Source organism: Emydura macquarii, unplaced genomic scaffold, assembly GCF_026122565.2.
Source record: "Emydura macquarii macquarii isolate MOO-44397 ecotype Brisbane River unplaced genomic scaffold, CSIRO-AGI_Emac_v2 contig_1253, whole genome shotgun sequence".
Classification (NCBI taxonomy): Eukaryota; Metazoa; Chordata; order Testudines; family Chelidae; genus Emydura; species Emydura macquarii.
Window position 1 is genome coordinate 58698245 of NW_027131390.1, and position 21863 is coordinate 58720107.

The following is a 21863-nucleotide window of genomic DNA, read 5'->3' on the forward strand; positions in this document are numbered from 1 at the left end:
ATACAATCATGAGAATGACAAGACTATTTATCCAGTAACACCACATCACTGATTTCTCCATCACTAAAAAGCCAACCCGCAAGACCCTGAACATCTGTCACTGCTCAGCAGAGATGTAGCAGTAATAACCATAACCTTTTGGTCCAGAGCAGTTTGACCCATACAATTGCTTCATAAAGAATGGACAATTGAGAATCCTAATTTGAGAAGGACATTTATAATTAAAACATTAAATCGTCAGGATTTATCTATTCCAGGAGGATGCCTGTACTGTCAGGTCCTTATCCTTGGGACTTTCTGGGCTGGACCTCCTGCCATTTCAGCCTGGACTTTCTCCTGAAGGCAGGAATTAGGAATAATCCTTCGGTAGCAGGACACCTGGCTCCTTTGTTGCCCTCTCACCTTTCTGCAAATCATCTCCCTCACTTTTTCTCTGAGGAAGGTAACTGCAGCAGTAATAAATGTGTAATGTTAACTAGTCTCCCAGAGAATTACCTCAACCAAATTACAGCAGCAGCAAAAAGCTTATCAATTCTGCTTTTGAGTGTCCTGGCCACCTTAATGAAAATGCTAACTTCAAAGCTTACCAGGTGTCATTTAACTTTTTAACAGTAATTTAAATGACAATCTAAGAAACAGATGCTCAGCTGAGGTAGTACGTTAAACTCTTTAGGGTATGGCTTCACTTGAAATGAAGGTGTGGCTGTAGCAGGGATAGGCATGGTGGTGCAAACTTTAATTTATCTAGTATGGATAACACTGGCGGTGCAGAAATGGGCTTTCAGCCCCACTGACCAGCACTGGCCAATTAACTTCAGAGAGGTCTGTAGGGTGGGGCAGGGTTGGGGGCAGGGCTGAGGTGGTACAGGTGAAGGGTTGCGAGCTAGCAGTTGGCACTGAGGGCAGGGCATCCCTCCTTTTCCCGGGCCCTCCTGTGCTCTTCTTGCCCTCCCCAAGTCCCTCATTGATCCCTGCTAAAACAGAAATGGGGAGAATCATGTGAGGTTCTGTGCCCTCCACCTCTCACCACGGCAACACCCCCAGCCTGTGCCCCACCCCTTCACCCCTGACCTCTGCAATGCCCCTGAGCCTGTGCCCCACACACTTCCCCAAAGTTTGTAGTGTAAATACAACTTCCAACTTGTTTCTCGTTAGACACTACCTGTGGTGCCTGAGGATCGCAGCTGTGACAGGGATACATAATTTGGGTGTCCCTTTCGACTGAAATCCTGAGTGAGATAGTGAAGCTCATGGGGATTCTGAGATTCAACAGGCATTACTGGGCGTTATTTCTAACTGGAGACTGTTTCTATCCATGGGGGATAGTTTTGTTTTGTTTTTAATCTATTCGTCCGTGCACTAAAATGGCGTCAGCCATCAGCACAGCACTGTAGCTGAGCGCCTAGGAATGTATACTCAATGCATGTAGAAATGAATATAGCAGTGTAAATAAGTAGAATCATACTCAAGAAGAGCTCGTGTAGCGACCTTTGAATTTTTAAGAGTTCAGTGAAATAAGAACTTTATTGCTTAAATGCAAACAACTAGAAAAATGCATTTTCAACAAGCACCCAATAAAACTGTATTATTACTTCCTGTGAACAGGAAATCCTTAACTCTGGGATATCATCTACTCTTCAGTGAGACTAAGCTAATAAACAAGTAGATAATTAACAAAGGCAAACCAGAATCTCACTACCAGTGACTCCGTATTACAAAACCTTCTGGTTTTAATATTTGCCATGTAAGCGTGAAATAATTTATTGCTCTTTCAAAGCAGTTTCAACTGTTAAACATTTATTGGTTTGCTGAAGGAAATAGAAAAAAATTCTTTCATGTCAACATTAGTTCTTAATTTTAACATTTCCTTATTTTCTAAAATGGGATTTGATGTGGCAATAAACTTTAGGAACATTTCTAAGTGGAAAAATATTGTTAATGGGTGAAGGTTTTCTTACACAATTTTTAAACTATCAGCTAAAAATGATATCTTAAAACATTAAGCATCTAAAATGACACTGCATTTGTGTAACAGAAGATATGACCTCTTCTCAATTCCAGCTATGGAGAAATTCTGGATAATATTTGGTATGTTTACATCTGTATAAATAAATCTGGATAAGAACATTCTTTTTATCCGAATTCTGTTAGAGTCCAAACTTTAAGAATTGTGCATGTACAAATATGCATGTGCATAATTTGTACATGCAGGAACTATGCATGGAAAAGACCAGTCCAACAGTGACATACAAGTAACATTTTCCAAAGATTATCTGGTCATTTGTGCATAGAATTATTATTGCGCATGCAGTCACAGGAAAGCCTCATCTACCCTAGCAAAATTACCCATGACCCATGGTATCAGGAACAGTTTCAGATGCATCAATGCCGAACATGGTTTTACCTGCAGGTATAGCTGAGAACAAAAACAATAGCACCATTTCAGAAACCATTGTTCAAATATACAGTTTGTCTTTGGCTACATTTGCAACTATCCTGTTTAGCCCCTGTTTGGCTGCACCTCTTGTCATCTGTGGATAATTTTCAGTTGGTGGAAAATGTAGTTGTGCATGCAAATTATGCACATGCATTTTGTGCACACAATTCATATTTGTAAAATTCTGAAAATTTGAGCCTCAGTATATCTGGACTATGTTTAATGATTTTGTGACAAAGACATATTGCTTGACAGCATTTGTACACCCAAGATATTATACAGCAATGTCATAAAAATACAACCAATCTATTTTTATTTTCAGAAAGCCATGGATAATGTCAAGTCATTGTGAACCTTTGGTTTATTTTGGAAGAGAAAACACATGTAGTGATGACCTGTGTTATGTGAAATATTATCACACAATCTAAGCAACGTGCATAACTCTGCCTTACCACTCTCAATTGCACAACATGTTCCAGTTACCATCATCTGGCAGGTTATGGCATGCAAACATCATATGCCATTGTGACATCACTGCTGCTATTTGGATATAATACATTGTTTACCATAAACATAAGACTTACTATAAGCCATATCTATATAGATCTCCTTTTACAAGGCCAGTTCTTAAATACATAAGGGGATTTCACTGATGCATAAATATTCTTGATATGTGGAATTTGCACAGGTTTTTTTTTTGGTTTGTTTTTTGTTTTTTAATTTTATACCTTGGTTTTGAAATGAAGCACGGACATAGTTCTAAAACAGTATGAAAAAAGCTTTGACTATAAGAAAAATCATTTGATTCTGGAATAATTCCTATGCAGCTCTCTCAATTACAACCATGACTGGGACAGTGTGTTCAGCACCGTCAATTTACACGTGCCGTTCCAAGTTGTAGTCCATGCTAAAGGCTAACCCTGTCTACAGCCCAAACCAAACGCCCACTAAGATAATATTTGCAGAATGTTTGCTGTTTTTGTTTTGTTTTGTTTTTTGTGTTGATATGTTCAGAATGTTTTCATTTAATGGAGCCGTAGAAAAGGGATTACATGGCTTTCTTCCCTAACTTTATTTTATTATTAGTGCTGTGGGATATATATATATAGAGAGAGAAAACACAGAAAAGCCGCTGCATACTTTTGAATAGAAAATCTAGCAATTTCTTTGTGATGCATTTAATCTCCTGCATTTTTTTTTCTCATTTTGGCTTTCTCTATTAGGTAAAATTAGTAAGGCTGAGGTAAGAATTAGTGTTTGTAATTAAATTCTCTCTTCCCTGGTTAGAATAAGTTTGATGTCGATTTACAGTGAAGACTCCCTTTTGCAGCAATTAGCTTTCCAAGAAATAGGCCGTAATGGGAAACATTTGCTAAATTAAAAAGAATCTGGTAAACCATGAATATCTACAGTTTAGGAGACCTTTCTTCTCCATATTGATCTAGTAGAGTTGATTTTGTAGGATTTTTCTATTTAACATTTTTATTGCCCTAGTTTTCCAGCACTTAGCAAGCAAATGACCATTGACCCAAGGCAGTCATGGATTCACAGGCCCAGCTCCTAAGCTTTCCTACAAGGCAGGGCACAGGAAGCCATCACAGCATCTCCTGGTGGACTCCCAAATCCAATTTCCCCTGCAGCTGAAAAACATTGTGATCAGTGGATGCGATTTTGCAAACAGCCATTTGAATCCCAAATGGCAGTTTTTGTTTGATCGTGCCTGTACCCTGTGCCCACTTTTTATGAAAATTCACATGCATGGGATTTTGCTTGCACAAACATCTGGGGTAGGGCAGTGTTGGACTAATGTATTTAACCCCCATGCAAACAAGGGTGTTTGTGCACAAACAAGAATTTGCAGTTCATTATAGCTTGTTCGTCATTCTTCTGGTTTCGCTTTCCATCACCTAACCAGGTGGCAGAAACAATGCCATGCAGTTTAAGTGAACTCTCACACCAGAAATAATGAATATTAAAAAATGTAAGTGAACACTTCGTAATATGCAATACATGAACAAATTTTAGCCTCAACTATGCAACAAGTACTTGCAAACACCAGCTTTAATCTCAGAAATCACGACTCAGGCATGAACAATTCATGAACAAAAAGTGATATGTGTGTCAGATAATCTGTTAGATAACCAAGCCAGCTGTAGAGTCTGGGATGCTGTGGAGTGGACAGAATTTACCTTTAGAGTTTTTCCGTGACTTAGAAAAGGTAATAAAATAAAGTGCTGCATCAGAGCTGCTGTTTAAAAGGATCATAACTCTTAGCTTCTTCTATCCTTCCATTTTTAAAATGCATCTTGACTTCTAGTGTACTCAGGAATAGTTTAGGAAATAAGTGCTCAACATTTATATAAAAGGTATTTCATAGCCTTTATATTAAGGATTTTGGTGTTCACATTCTGTACACATCTCTCTCATGCAACTACACCAAGGAAAGTGAGAAATACTTGCACGATTGGCTGATGCTATATCGTACGTGAATCCCAAGCGCACATTTCATTTCGGTAGAAAAGTCAAACTGAATGACTCATGCAAAATCTTATTGCTCTTTCTGTCAATTTAATAGAACTCTGATATGACTACAGTTGTTGAAAATGGCTATTTGTAAATTCAAAGCAGAGAGAGGGAGATAAAGCAATACTTCACTAATTTAAAATGATTTCTCTACAACAACCCAGTAGTCCTCAAACTTGTCAACTCATTCAGCTGGTTAAGACCGCACGTTTGTGTGAGGCCTCTAACTTGTTAATTAATCATACACGAGTGTTGTCTTTTATCTAGCCTTATCTTCACCATGCTGCCTTTTCTAGGAAAGCTCTCTGTTGAGCAGAAAGAAACAAATTCTGCAAGGTGATTGAAAGAACTCAGTTGCATATTCCAAATTATAAATCATGTCATCTGAGCCTCGTTTTCTACTACCATCTATTGCACAGTGAAAAATACATAGTGCATTGGAACTCGGTATCATACTTTAAATGAAAATTGTGTGCCTGAACAGCTTATCTGACGTCACTTGACTCAGGTTGTAAATATATGTTAAATGCAATACCAGTTGGTAATTGGAACCTAATAACTCTTATTTATCAATCTATGTTAAATGTATATTTAAAACACTTTGTGTTATCAAAATCATTTTTTATGTAAAATATTCAAAAGTATCCAAGTCACTTAGGAACCTAAATTTCATTTAGGTTTCTATGAGTCTGAGATGCTTTTGAAAATGTTGAACAATGATATTATTACAGATCATTCATACAGGCTAAAGTAAAGTAATATAATAGAAGGAAGGTGAAGTAATATACTAGAGAAGACAGGAAGCAAAAAATACCAAGACTGTAGAAAGAAATAATAGAGGTACCTAATGCTACAGGTGACAATTGGTACTGTACAGTAGCAGCTGGCTTATTGGGTGTCTTCTGCTTATAAATATCAACTGATCGATGCTTAGCTTGAATATGCATCAAGTAGTCCAACTTGAGTGCAGGTATTTCAAATTTGCAAAGCAAATTCATCTTAAAGCAGAAAGGGTTTGTAGCTCTGGTTTGTAGCTCTTGGGAACAGCATGAAGTTTGTGGCATGATGAGGACAGTTCGTTCATGTTCTTCCGGCACATCAGTAATAACCCCAAGAGCCTAGGAGAGCGAGATTCTGAGCCAGACTGTGACCAGCTCCCACATGGGTAAGAGAAGGGCAGGAAGCTGAAAGGAGCCTCCCACACCCCATTGTTGCCTCATGTCTGGCCTTGATACAATGATGGGCCTTGCCTTACCTTGAGAGCAAGCAGTGCTCAAGAGTTGTGCGGTGTGGGGGGAGACATGGGCTGCATCTAGTCCCATAATGGTACACCAGCTGAGCTCCCCCTCTGCTCCTGGAAGCACTATGCTTCGCATCCACCCATTTATTCCACGGGTGAGGTTAAGTGAGGCATGCAATGCCCTTTGCTTTCATATGTTGGGCCTAAGATCTGGGTAGCCCACATGGAGAAGTAAAACTGGGAGTTTTATTCCCCCTTCTTCACTGCAATGCATGTGAAGACCAATTCCCAATCTAATCCTCATTTATAATGCCCAAATATTTACTAACACTCATTTTCAAATAGTGTTTAAAATTGTAATGTTTCAAGTGTTAGATTCATGCTGCATTGGCTAGTTATATCTTTAGACAAGAGTTGAGATGTAGATCAAAAGAGCCTGCATAGAGCCTTTAAAACAAGGGTAAGATCATTTAAATTTTATGGAGGGCCTATCAAAGGAATCAAAAGGGAATGGAAGGGCAACATGGTTAGAGTGGTGAGAGAGGAAGCTGAGTTTGGCAACAGTCTGGAGAATGGAGAAGCCCATGGAAAGCAGTAGTATAGGCAGTAGTATAGGCAGGAGTGTGCCCATTCAAGACAATGGTTTTGGCAGTCGGAATGGAGAGGAAGAGACAGAGGAAGCACTGGCAGGGTTGTGTAACAGCTTAATGTCAGGGTAAGGGAAAGAGAAAAGAATCGAGTGACACTATGATTGCAAGGTAGAATTATGAATCATTTTGGAGGGGGAGTTGGTGAGGCTTTAATAAGGAAAGATGAGAAGCTTTGGTTTCATCACCTGCGTTCTAAGCTGGCGGTAGATCAGCCAGGAAAAGCTACCTGTGAGATTGCCGTAGGTGTGGAGCTAAATTGGAGACATTATGGGGAAAGAGGTAGATTTGGGAGTCAATCAATACACGGTGGTTGAAACAATGAGAGCAGATGAAATCATACAAAAAGAAAGTATATAGAGAGGAAATGAGAGAGTGCTCAGAGAAGGAGAAACAATTAAGTAGAGACTCAAAAAACCAGAGAGGGGACAGAGATGAAGAGGATTTGTTGAATGTGGCAAACAGATTGGGGAGGATAAGGATGGAGAAGATGCCCTTGGACTTAGCCAGGGAAAGCTCATGGCCAAGTGCTGTTTAGTGGAGGAGGTAGCAGCCAGGTTGGCGGAAAGTCAAGGAGAGAGCTGGCTCTGAGGAAGTCAAGGTAATTGGAGTGAAGACTGGGCTGAAGTAGCTTTTAAGTGACTGGGACAAGGAAGGTGAGTTTTGAATGAGTGATTTATCATTCTATTTCACACATTGCTTTCTTTTCCCCCAAGAAAATATAGATGTCTTTGCAAGTGCCAATTGCCATAACAACGAAGCTAAGCTCAAACTCTATAGCCTGTCTAAGATTCCCATAAGCCGGTAGTGAGTTTTCTCTGAATTCTAAATGTCTCTCTCTGAAAAAGAGAACCTTCTGCTCTGTCACTGACAATTTTTTAAAAATAAACACTGCCTATCCCGAGCTCTTTGGGAGTAGAAGTTACTGCGACTTCAAGATCTTGAATGCAGAAATGTGCTAAGCACATTGGTGCCATCTCAGTATATCCAACAATGGGACGCAAGCAAGGCAAAGTCATATAGACTAGAATAGCCCAAGAAAAAAAAGGCAGAAAATACAAAATGTGCCAAAAGAGAACAGTATAAAATGAGCAGGGAAAGACTCATAATGTCATCTTAAGGTGGATATTTGAAACATTTGAAAATAAAAAATCATCTATTTTCCCAAATTTACTTGAATATTATCTTCTGAAGCTCATCTCGTCCTATTAGAATACTCTCTATCTGGCCTAACAGATGATACAATTTCCATTGAAGTCAATAGAAATCTTCTATTGAATTCTGTGGGAGATTGATTAAGTCTTTTGTGATTTATACAATGCTAATCATGTTCAGTTGAGCTGAGACCAATGAGAGTTCAGGGCACCCACTATTTTGCGAGAGGCACAGCACCTTATAAGATTGAGTCCTATCTGAAATTTGGGTTGAGTGAGGCAAGACCCATATTCCAATGAGCTGAAGTCCCTGAAAAAAATCTGTCCCTGGACGTTAGTCTTTACAGTTTGTTTCCTGGCTCACCCAGTATTTTCAAAGACTTATCTAGAAATATTTCAAAACAACCAGTGCTTCAAACTCATGTGGATGTTTTGACCCAGATCCTTGGCTATAGCCAAGGAGTGCACAGTACCCCTCAGAATGGGGGGTGCAAAAATGGCCTTTGCACTCTTCCAGTCCTAGTCTGTCTGTGTGCTGGTTCTCAGCATCACTCTAATTTATGCTGGCTGTCAGAATCCCCAGAGGGAAATGTGGATTCAGAGATCAGAGGGATGTAAGGAAGTGCAGGTCATACCAACGTTTTGTCCCCAGCAACATCATTTGTGCCTCCCCCTCCCTGCTGCTGCCATATGAGCCACTATTTACCATTTATGTTTGGGAGGTTATCCTCCTCTGGCCAGCTACACTGATTTTAGAATCCACTGGTGGGGTGCAAAGCGATCAGACTGCTGCTGAGGGTTGAGGGACTAGTTGAGGGCCTTTTTATCTAGGCAAGTACTACTGTACTCAGACAGAAGACTAAAACTGTGAAGAAAGAAGAAATAGAAAGCTGATCATTAGATCTTGTGCATGCTCCTAATGAGAGGTGTCCTATTTTGATAAGCACTATCCTCTCTCAGCATGGCCTCTCTTCTCAGTATGCCAGCAAAAGAGAGAGGAGGAAAATGTGTTTTGATCTCTCCTGTGTGTCACTCTCTGTTCAGGTTGTTTTGCAGATATCCTTTGTCCAAAATTCTCAGCATGTCCAATGGGTGGAATTTCAGTAAATAAGATCTTGTTTCTGAGCACTTGCAACTCACTGAAATCAATGCAGGTACTTAGCTCCTCTCAGAATGAAAGTCCAGTATCAGACAGCACACGTTGGATGGTGAATGGTCTCTCTAAAGCAAGTGATTATTTTCTGTGAATTAAGTAGTTTAAGAGGTTAATATGTTTAAGTCTATAGACTCATTAATCAGCATCAGAAAAGTCATTGAACTGAACATATCAACTTCATGAATTAACTAGTGAAATACATAATTCCGGTTGGTTTGAGTATCTGTGATTTTATTTGAAAATGTGCTGTGAATATAAAGGCCAATTCTTCCCTCACTGATACCCACTTTACACCACTCTAAACCCATTGATCTCACCAGGGTAAGTGAGAACAGAATCAACAGAATCATGTGTTTCATCAATGTTACTGTTCAAAGTCAACTAAGAAAAAAAATGTAATACTCTCTTTCTGTGAAAGGGCTGTAGAGAGCCAGAAAATAATTATATGTGGTAGCTGTGTATTAGCAGTCTGAGTGGATGTTTTCTACTCATTCTTTTCTATTAAGAGGTCACCTCTTCTCTCCAGAGATGCATTGTATGTATTACAAGACTAATTATGTCACACATACAAAAGAGCCAACAGAAAGAAGCATTTTGCTATCTGTGGATGTGATGTCAGGGAGCAACTACCATTAAAGGGCTAGGTATACAAATGGATGCATTGAAACGGACAGCATGGGCCAAATCCAGTATAAATACTATTATTTTAGAGGGCACAAAGGTACACTAGGAAAGACAGACAATAACACAGGGCCTGAATATTCTCTAGTTTACACTGCCTTTATGCTTGTGAAACTCCACTGACTTCAGTGGAATCATTCTGGTGTGAGTCGACAATTAAGCTTCATGGTATCTGCTTCAAAGGACTTAGCGTTTTACATACTTCAACTGACTTCAGAATTGGGACCCTCTGAAATAATGTTGTGGTCTTGTTCCAGTAGAAGAATGGTCAACTAACATATCCCACCACATCTGAAATCAGTTGACAATCTCTTCGTGTCATCTCCCTTGGCTGTGGAGACTGAGCAGCTTGCTCAAAAGATAGACCAAGGACTCCCTTATTTCTGATGCCGCAGTATGGCAATTACTGATGAACGCTGACCTTTAATGGCACCTACTGTACTTAGACGAAGAAAAGAGTAGGAGCAAACTGCTGAGTTTGAATCATCAATACTGCTGGCTTGAAAATCAGAATAAGCAAATTGATGACTTAGAACAGTGTTTCTCAAATAGTGTTCCGCGGAACCCCGGGGTTCTGCAGGCTGAGTTGAACACAACAGAACAGAACAGAACAGCTGTGAGCGCGCCGCCGAAAAGCCGTGAGCGCGCTGCCGAACAGCAGATGGCGTCACTGAACCGATGTGAACGCACCGCCGAACAGCTGATCGCGCCGCTGAAAACTGCTTACAGAGTGCGCTGCCGAAACCAGCCTACACCGCGCCGCCGAAAAGGGGAAGATTTCCTGGACTTGTCGGCGGAGGGTATCGCATGGCCGCGCAAGGGTGCTGCGGCGAAATATAATTGAGAAACACTGACTTAGAAAAATAGCAAATTCCCATGCCCCTTGTTGACTACCAAGCCAGGTTCAGACAGAAGAATTCAATTCCTTCCTGTTCACAGCTTTATTTATCTCCCTCCTACTCAACTATTTCATGCGTGGTGACGTGACAACTTTGGAACAGCACCTCATATTTAGGCTCTTGAAAATCAATTTCTTCTTTAAGAAAACGTGGTTTTCAAAAGACACCAGAATACATAAGGACCCAAATATTTAACATAATTTTTTTTGACAAAGAAACCTGTAACCCAACAAGATAGACACACTGCAGCTGCAAAATAGCAAAAGGAAATGCAAGCAAACAAAATAATACGTAGATATTAAAACTTTAAAACAAAGGCCAAAAAAGATTGGGAGGAGGGGGGAATGAGGACAAAGACAGGAAAAACACCATAAAAACAGACTCAAAATTATACAACATGTGAAAATTAAAGACCATCCATAATACATCTTACATGAAAGACAATTGAAAGCCTGGTGCTAGCAGTGTGTATATGACAGATTATTGAATTGTTTTTAAATACATGAACAGTGTAATACATCATGGCCTTAGGGTAGAAAGGAGTACAAGTACCATGCAAATTCTTATTTCTTTTGCCATGACAGTACCTGTTTTACAACTTTGTAAATACTGAAAAGTCATTCATCTATGTCTAAGCTAAAATGACATTACATATTTTCTTTGATTTATTAGTAAACTACTAAGTAGTAACATTAAGCTTTTAGGAAAAAGATTAACTGTGTTGTGCTGTGGTAACCTGTCATTTTAATTTAAGTAAAAGCTGTTGAAAATGCTCACTCTTTGTGATGGAACATGCAAAATTCTTTGCTTAATGGATGTGGAAATGGCATTAAATCCCCTTTGCATCAGGACATTAAAAACATGTTATTTGTGGGGGGGTTGGTTTTTTGGTTTTGTATTTTTGTTTTGAGAACAAAGCAGGAAGTATTTATTGTTCTTTGTGATTTTTTCCTGTTCTTCTTTGCAATAATAGCTAAAAACACAATACACTGATCCACATCCTGAACTGGTGTCAATTGTTAGAACTCCATTGAAGTCAAACTGTCCCCGGGAATGGATGAAACTGCACTGATTTGCACCAGTTGAGGTTCTGATACTTTTACATGAATTACACATATCCTTTATCAGAGACTGCAAAGTCAATTTATCTTGTGAAAATGAAGGAACAGTCCTAAATCTGATAGCATCTCTTCCAGTGGGCATCACTGACAATATACCTCAGCTATGCTGTACTATTTACATTTACCACAGTGTCTGTGTTATTCACTATGCTTTAAAATGGGAAATCCTGCAAATGCCACAGTAAATATAATGGTGAGTGTAAAGCCGCAATCCTACAAGAAGGCAAATCCCTGTGCCCATGCAGAGGCCCATGAACACAAGTAAAATCAAGGGGGCTCCCTAGATGGACAAAAGTCAACCTTCACAGAGCAGGTGGCAGGATCAGGGCTGCAGTGTTCCATTGGTAATGACACATTGTGTATTTCTCTCCCTAGTCCTGAAGCAGACTCTATAAATGTTTTTTCACCCTCTTCTATTATTCCATAAAAACTGATGAATCAGGTTTGTCTATTTGTTTGTTCATATTTGTCTAGATGGTGTTTATTTGTGGAAACCATGACTACCTGTTTTCTAGTGTTTCTCAAAACAGAATTTGTTGGTATGATATCAACTTAGATCCCTTCATAAGAGAAAATAAATCCAATCTCTAGCACAATTAAAACACCCCAGGATTTTCTCTTGAACTGTGAAAAATTACATAAAAGCCACATTTTCTCTGCTGAAATCATGATAACTGCCCCAGAGATTAAATGATAGACTGTGATTTACCAGCTTGAAAGCACTGCCCTTATTCTCCATTGCCCTGCACCGTGTGTAGCATTTACTCCGGTGCAAAGTGGATGTGAAATGCTGCCATTCTGACCTGCTAATTCTGGCCTTGCTGAAATCACTTGAACCAGAATTTCTCCTACAGGTCTAATTCAGACCTGGACTATGCCATTGTAATTCTTAAGAGTTCTGCCATATCTCAGTGGGAGTGATGCCTGCTTTAGAACAGATGTTAATTAATGCCCATTTTGCACTGGTTTAAATGACTATGCAAGATGCAGGGCAATGGAGAATCAGGACTATAAAGTACGTAAGAAGGACTTGCTCTGAAAACAAATGCAATCTAACTAAAAGGATGTTTTCATGTAAAGATTAGGTGGAATGAACCATGTTTCCAGAGTTAGCACTCTCCCCATGAAAGCAGTGATCAGCACTAACCATGTCAGTCAATGCAGCACACAAGAAACTTGATGTACACTTACAGGTGAAGTTGTAAAAATAATTATTATGATGTTTTGTGCAGCAAGAACTCACAACATACAAAAAACATAACATATAGGTCACACACATTGCCCTAAAATGTCCAAGAAAAGCAAAAGCAAAGGAGGAAAGGGAGCACATTATCCAGATATATAATATAGCAATATTAGGTCCTGATCCAAAACCCAATACAAATTAATGGGAGTTTTTGCATTGTGGTTATATTATAAAAGAGGTGACAATACAACATATAGACCACTGCATATTTTATGTTGCAGATAGTCTGAAGTCAGCATTACAGTTTCCTAACACAGCAGCAGAACAGATGGAAAAATACATTTGTTTAGCTGGAATAGCAGATCTATTTATTGAGCCTCCTTTCAACAATATATGCATATCATACTGGGATTGGTCTCTAAAATGGGATGGGGGAGAGAGGATCTAGTGAATTCAAATTGATGCACTACTTATTCCACAATAGTAATTCAATTAATGATTTTATAGACCCTGTGTTCTGTTCTCAGTCAAATGGAATATAGAATCAAGCAATTAACTTAGTTTGGCAGTGTAGAGCAGCAGAGCCTCAATCTCAACAAAATAAAGAGCAAAATCTACTTTGTTCTGTCTGCTGGTGAGAGCAGTGTTTTGACATTGGTTGCTTCACTTCAGGACCAATTTCTCATGACAAAGCCATGCTAGTTCTTTAGCATTCAGCGCCTTGATACATGCTGCTGTTCAATAGCAAATAGACTGGACAGTATGTATATTACATATTGCTACAGAAAAGGATGCAAAATGGTTTCTATTATATTCCCGTCTTTCCACAGCTTCCTGAAAAAAAAAGCCTTAAGGACTGAAACTTTCTGGACTCAATCTTTGCCCAGGGTTGAAATTGTGAGCAAAATGTTATCAGCTGTATTTGAGTTATATGAGGATAATAAAAGATACGATTTCCCCATTTAAAAAAACTGTAACTTCATATTTTCAGTCAAGACAACAGCAAAATTAGTGCTCAAAACTTGGTGCGGGTATATTAACTCAAACATTTAGGCACATGCCTAACTAAGCAGTTGAGTAGTCCTATGGATTTCCCTGGAATTACTCATGTGCTTAAACTTCAGCATATGCTAAAGTGATCTACTGAATCAGAATCCTAGTTATCTCTGAGGATTACTGCCTCTGTGCATAAGGATGGGTTTGAGTTAACAAAAATTAGGATCTTTAAAAAACTGTGCACTAAGCAAGTGCAGTAGATGTTGCAACGTCTATGGCAGGGGTGGCCAATCTGCAGCTCGCAAGCCGCATGTGGCTCTTTGCTTATACAAATGCGGCTCGCGAGCCGCAAGCGGCTCTTTACATGCTGCTCTTTGGTCTTTGCAGCTCTTTGAAATTGACGTATGAGCATGAATTTTCGGTGGAGGGTAAGAGATATCTACATCTATTTTTTGACTCTTCATCTCTGACTGGTTAGACACCCCTAGTCTATGGATACACACTCTTGCATGTTCAGCAAGCAAAGCACAAATTGTTGCTCCTAGAGGAGAGGCAGTAGTTGCAGTGGGAGTGGCAGGAGGAGAAGGGAGAATAGCTTCTCTTTTCCTCCACCTAGCACGCTCTCCTCAGTCCCTGGGGTCACTGGGTTTAGTTAGTTTTGCAGCCTTCCCAGCCACCCTTTCTGATCCACATTCTATTGTCATTTTAAAACATTATGGGTGAAATTCTGGCCTTGCTGAAATCACTTGAACCAGAATTTCTCCTACAGGTCTAATTCAGACCTGGACTATGCCATTGTAATTCTTAAGAGTTCTGCCATATCTCAATGGGAGTGATGCCTGCTTTAGAACAGATATTAATTTGGCCCTACGGGAAGTTTTACTGAAATTCTGTTTATTTAGAATAGCCATATATTGACAGCACAAAGCATCTGAGCATGAGCAATGAGTATATGGCTACTTTTGTGAACTGCTGCTCAGTTTTCATTGCAACAGTGCCAAATTGTGTTGGGTCACATATAGCATGCCATCAAGAATTAATTTTGTTAAATATAGCCAAATCCTCATCTGGTGTAAATTGGCTTAGCTCTATTGAGGTCAATGTTGGTAGGCCATCTTATGCCAACTGAGGCTCTGGTCCAGAGAGTTTGGTGTATCTTTGAATATATGAGATCTACCTATGACCATATACACTATACAAATACAATATCATAAAATATAAAGGGTTACTAGTTTCATCCCCAAAGGGACAAAAAAAAAGTTGAAGTTTCCTCATATTAAAATATATATAATTAAAATCCTAAGTTTAATTTTAAACCGTGAAGATGTGTAAGACATCCTAATAAATTCTGAAATAACACACTTCCTGGGTCATGCAAAGAATGAGGCCAACAGCCTTGAGGCATTTATCTCGCACTTATTCTCAACTCGTCATCTTACTGACCATTGCATCCTCTGGATATGAATGTTAGCCCGAAGATTTCAAATGGTAGTTTTACTGATATGGATGACAACACCTATTCTTTATCTCAAGGACAATGCACATCCAAACAATTGAATTTATACAACATCAGCTTTATATTGTATTATTGATAACTACCCTATTGCAACAGGGCCTGATTCAAAGATCAATGAAGTCAATGGAAAGACCACCGGTAACATCATTGGGCTTTGGATCAGACTGCCAATGCACAAGTGCATCTTGGATCTTATCATGCAAGGGTAAAGAAAGGAAAAATAGTGACTTTGTCCATGTAAATGGAACATGATCATATTAGTGATGTTTACTACTGTGACACGTTTGATTATTTTCTTTCTGTGCTTATTTTCAAGAGGGCAATAGAGTTCTCAATATTTTGTTCACATAATCCAGACCTTCAGTGTCAGCGTCTGAAACGAATTACTGTTTATATTAGAAACTCAGTTTAATAAATTAAGTCTCGTCTATGAGCTGTCAAAGTTCTTATAGTCTGCAATTCATATATAACAGATGCCTTTACCATGACTCTTAACTAGAAGTGGCTAACATGATTGCTTCCTCTTTGCCATTACTGCATTCTGTAGGTTTAGTTATCTACTGCCTATAGAGAATTAAAAACAATTTAAAAGGGCATCTGGTATAAAGCACGCTAAGGCACAAAAAATTCTTTCCATATACAATAACTTTCTGTTTAGGTCAGAGAATTATTCAATAATTGGCACTTGTTTAAATAGACCATTCAGGATCAGTTTGGTTTTGGTTTTCCAACTGAAGATTGAGTTACAGAACTTTTTCTTTTCAAATAAGCAGTTTAAGTCCTGATTTCCAGTGTATTTGTGGCATTGCTGTGATTAAAAGTAACAACTAATTTTTGTACAAGAAACAAACACATTTTTCAAAAGTGCCATAAATAATTCAGTCTCTTTTTTCCCCCAGATTGTTTATAAATTATAAATTTTAGTTTACTCTGTCCTAGTTTATATAATACTGATTAAAAAAAAAAAAGGAGAGCTGAAGGCAGTGATTTTTAACTGAAGAATCTAAAACTGATGTTGGGCGGTATGGATGGACCTATATATCCTTCATGTCAGTTTCTTAGAAGACATCATTTAGATAGATGAACCCAATAATCTATGACTGTCTAGGTTGTTGTAAGATTACAGTTTCATTGTTTCCATTTGCAAAGCACACTGTAGGAACAGTTGCTGCATGAAAAGTTAACAATGAAGCACATCTATAAGGATAAAATAATGCTGTAGAACATTAATTCATATCAACAGCTGTAAGTTCAGATATACGGAAATATCTTTCCTATATATATTTTTAGGTAATTCCTTTGCCACGTTATGCTTCAATATTTTTCTGTTTTAAAATGTTTCATCAAGGAACCTCTTACTTTTTTGTTTTGGTCTTTTGTTTTGGTGGGTGCACCAAGCAAAATTCAATCATAAGGAATGACTAGAACAGCTGTCCAATGGAATTTTCATTTGTGCTTCCTAGTAATACTTTAAGATTTCAATAAAGGCTAAATGTATTATAATGAGAAGTGAGGATAATTTTCCTATATTCCAAAGGCTGTCATAGTCTGTGAAATGAAATAGCTAACAGAACAGTATGAGCTGTAGCTTGTCCTGTTGCAGGTATGTTATCATTCTGACAAAGATCAGTTAATTAATTGTAGATGAAAAGAATGACGACTGTGGTATATATTGTGCAAAACCAGCCACACTCACACGCAGACTTCAGAAATATACAGTACTATAGTATCTCATTTACAGTCACAGTCCACTGTCAATGCTGTTGTCTCTAACCAGTATTTTCTGAATGGCTCAGCTTGTAAAGCAAATTCATTTCCAATTATAGGTGTATGGTTTGGTGAACTATTTCCTCTTTATCTAGAAGAGAATATTTATTTGAAATTACTATTATTTCATATTTAACCTCTGGTAACCTTGTTCACAATCCGTGTTAAATATAATGTCCTTGAGCTAAGCTGTTTCTTATCTAAAACACCAATAAGTTTTACTGCGCTATTGTATATAACCACGTCCTCTATTAACAAGATCTCCTTTTAAGACAAGTGCTAGATGGCTGGAGAGCACTGGGTATACAGTAGCTCTATATGCATGAGAACTCAGCCTCAAGGCTGTAAGCACTCAGGAACCCCCGTTTTGAGAGGGAATCCTTCACTGTTGTAGAGGGCGCTTGCTCTATTTGCAGGATGTATATGGTACATAGGAAAACAGAAACTGGATCAAACCAGTGTCCCATCTAATCCAATATCTATTGCCTTACAGTGGCCAGAACCAGCTGCTTCAGAGGAATGTTTGTATTAGGCTTCCCTAGGAGAAGTTCCTTCCTAACCTCTATTAACTAGCAGTTGTCCTATGCCCCGAAATATGAAATGTTTCTGGCAAATAAAAATGTATCTCACCTAATGTAACTGTGAATATTCTTATTATTCCTATAAATGTCTAATACCTGATTGAGTCTTGGTAAGATCTTGGCCTCACTATCTTGTGGTGGTCAGTTCCCCTAGTTAATTCCACATTGTTAGCTCTTTTAGGCAGAAAAAAGAAAAATCCCTACCTTATTACTATATATGCTTATATGGGACAGAGCACAATGGTACCCTGATCCTCATTGGCATGTTTGCATGGTACTGTGATCCAAACATAAATAAATAAAATATAATAAAGAAATGTGTAAAATACTTCCTTTGATCAGTTTTAAATATATAGACTTGTAATATCAATTGTTTTAGTATGGGATGAAGTTTAGGGAGCTCCCTACTTACTTTCTCTACATTGTAAAGTAAATTTCCTTGAGTAGATTAAACAGATCATGATCACATTTATGACAGAGATTGATAATGAGAGACTACATTTATCAAATGGAGATTCTGTCTTGTTAAGGCTTCCAAATATTTATCTTGCTTTGGACAAGTCACTTTTACACGTATATCACCAAGTAAAGTTGGACCTTGCAAAGGGAATTAAAACCAATAGTAAAATAGCCATATAAATAGGAAGAAAACAAAGAAAGAAGAAGTGGGACCATTAAACGCTGGGGATGGGGTGGAGATTAAGGATAATCTTAGCATGGCCAAATATCTAAACAAATACTTTGCCTCTGTTTTTAAGAGGCTAATGATGAGCTTGAGGATAGTGGTAGGGTGACAAATGGGAATGAAGATATGGAAGAAGAAATTACCACATCCAAGATGGAAACCAAATTTGAACGGCTTAATGGGACTAAATTGGGGGGGCTGGATAATCTTCATCCAAGAATATTAAAGGAACTAGCACATGAAATTGCAAATCCATTAGCAAGGATTTTTAATGAATCTGTAGACTCATGGGCTGTACTGTATGACTGGAGGTGTTAGTACCATTATATAAGGTGCTGGTAAGACCTCATCTGGAATACTGTGTGCCGTTCTGGTCCCCCATGTTTAAGAAGGATGAATTCAGACTGGAACAGGTGTAGAAAAGGGCTACTAGGATGATCCGCAGAATGGAAAACCTGCCTTATGAGAGGAGACTCAAAGAGCTTGGTTTATTTAGCCTAACCAAAAGAAGATTGAGGGGAGATATGATTGCTTTCTATAAATACATCAGAGGGATGAATACCAGGGAGGGAGAGGAATTTTTTAAGTTCAGCACCAATGTGGACACAAGAAGTAATGGATATAAACTGGCCATCAGGAAGTTTAAATTTGAAATTACATGCAGGTTTCTAACCATTTACAGGAGTGAAATTCTGGAATAACCTTTCAAGGGGAGCAATGGAGGCAAAAAACCTAGCTGGCTCCAGAACTGAGCTTCATAGATTTATGGAGGAGGTGGTATGATCGGACAGCCTCGTTTGGCAATTGACTGATCTTTGACTACTGGTGGTAGATATGCCAATGGCCTGCAGAGGGATGTTAGATGGGGTGGGTTCCAAGTTATTACAGAGAATTCTTTCTTGGGTGTCTGGCTGATGAGTCTTGCCCACATGCTCAGGGTTTAACTGATCACCATATTTGGGGTCATAAGTTTCCCCCAGGGCAGATTGGCAAAGACTCTGGGCGTTTTTCACCTTCCTCTGTAGCATGGGGCACGGCTCACTTGCTGGTGGATTCTCTGTACCTCAAAGTCTTTAAACCATGACTTCAATAACTCAGTCATAGGTTAGGGGTCTATTACAGCAGGGGCTGGGAGAGGGTCTGTGGCCTGCATTGTGCAGGAAGTCAGACTAGATGATCATATTGGTCCCTTCTGACCTTAGAGTCTATGAGTCTGTGTGTGTCTACACAGTATTATACAAACTAGGCAAATAAAACCTAGATGAAAGTACTATAAGATGGTGCACAGCTGGTTGGAAAACCATGCCCAGAGAGTTATCAGTGGTTCAGAGCCAAGCTGAAAGGCCATATTGAGTGGGGTCCCACAGGGATCAGTTCTGAGTCTGGTACTATTCAATATCTTCATCAATGATTTGATAATGGCATAGAGAGTACACTTATAAAGTTTGCAGATTATACCTAGGTGGGAAGGGATGCAAGTGCTTTGCAGGATAGGATTAAAATTCAAAATGATCTTGACAAACTAGAGAAATGGGCTGAAGTAAATAGGTTGAAATTCAATAATGACAAATGCAAAGTACTCCAGTTGCACACATACAATCAGTTGCACACATACAAAATGGGAAATGACTCCCTAAGAAGGAGTACTGCAGAAAGGGATCTGGCGGTCATAGTGGATCACAAGCAAAAGATGAATCAGCAGTGTAACACTGTTGCAAAAAAAAAAAAACAAACACCATTTTGGGATGTATTAATAGGAGTAGGGTAAGCAAGACACAAGAAGTAATCCTTCTGCTCTATTCCATGCTGATTAGGCCTCAACTAGAGTAATTGTGTCCAGTTCTGGGTGTCACATTTCAGGAAAGATGTGGACAAATTAGATTAAAGTCCAGAGAAGAGCAACAAAAATTATTGAAGATCTAGAAAACGTGACCTCTAAGGGAAAATTGAAAAAAACGGATTTGTTTAGTTTGGACAAAAGGACACTGAGGGGGGACATGACAACAGTCTCCAATTCATAATAGGTTGTTACAAGGAGGAAGGAGAAAAATTGTTCTCATTAACCTCTGAGGACAGGATAAGAAGCAATGGGCTTAAATTGCAGCAAGAGCGATTTAGGTTAGACATTAAGAAAAACTTCCTAACTTCAGGGTAGTTAAGCACTGGAATAAATTGTCTAGGGAGGTTGTGGAACCTCTGTCATTGAAGATTTTAAGAGCAGGTCAGACAAACATTTGTCAGGGATGGTCTAGATAATACTTAGTCCTGCCTTGAGTGCTGGGGAACTGGACAGGAAGACCTCTGAAGGTCCCTTCCAGTCCTATGATTCTATTATCATATTTTATCTATAACATATCACACACACACACACTGTCTCTCTTCATGGATTTCTTAACACAAAATACACAGCATAAAAACTAGGTCTATGAAGTTAGAAGTTAGAGGTGAAGTCAAATCATAGTTAAAAGATAATTCTCTTAACATAAAGGTATAGTACAAATATATTATTGAGTTTATATAAGAGTAAAATAATTCTTTAACTGGTTAGCACAATGAAAAATCTGTCAGAGCAGCATTTTTAGTGCTGGATCTTTTCCTTTATATATATAAAGTCTATATTGACTCCAGTATTGTTCCCATTGTGGTCATGGCAAAATTCCCATTGTTTAATAGTGTAGGGGCAGGCACTTACAGGGTAACAGAGATTGTGTTCTTCTTGTATTTCTAGTAACACATTCTAGTAATACACATACACAGTTGAAACTAAGGGCTGGTTCACACTTAACGTACGATTCGGCGGCAGTCGACGGGAGTTACACAAACTATGCAGAGTAGTTTGCATAACTGATGTCGACTGCTCTGCTTCCCTTCTGCGCGCTGTTCTCACTGTGTTGAGCTGACGGTACTTGAGGGGGTGGACTTACTCAGTCGACTTCCTGATTGATTGAGCAGGTCTCACTGACCGCTCAATCGATCGAGAAAGATCGATCTGGCGGCGGCGATTTTGCCGCCGTCAGTCTGAACATAGCCTAAGAAAGGCACTGATTCAGCACGTAATCTCGCTAAAGTCAGTTGGTCTGCTCACGTGCATAAAATGGCATGTGCTTAAGTACTTTACTGAGCAGGGGCCAGAATTGCTAACATTGATTATTATGCTGTTTCTATAATGAAAGGCCTTCCACCTTACATAAATTATTGATAATTAATAAGCCTGTTCCACTCAACATGTCAGATGTAAAATGAGATGATCAATTTGGAATGCTGCTTTCAAAAG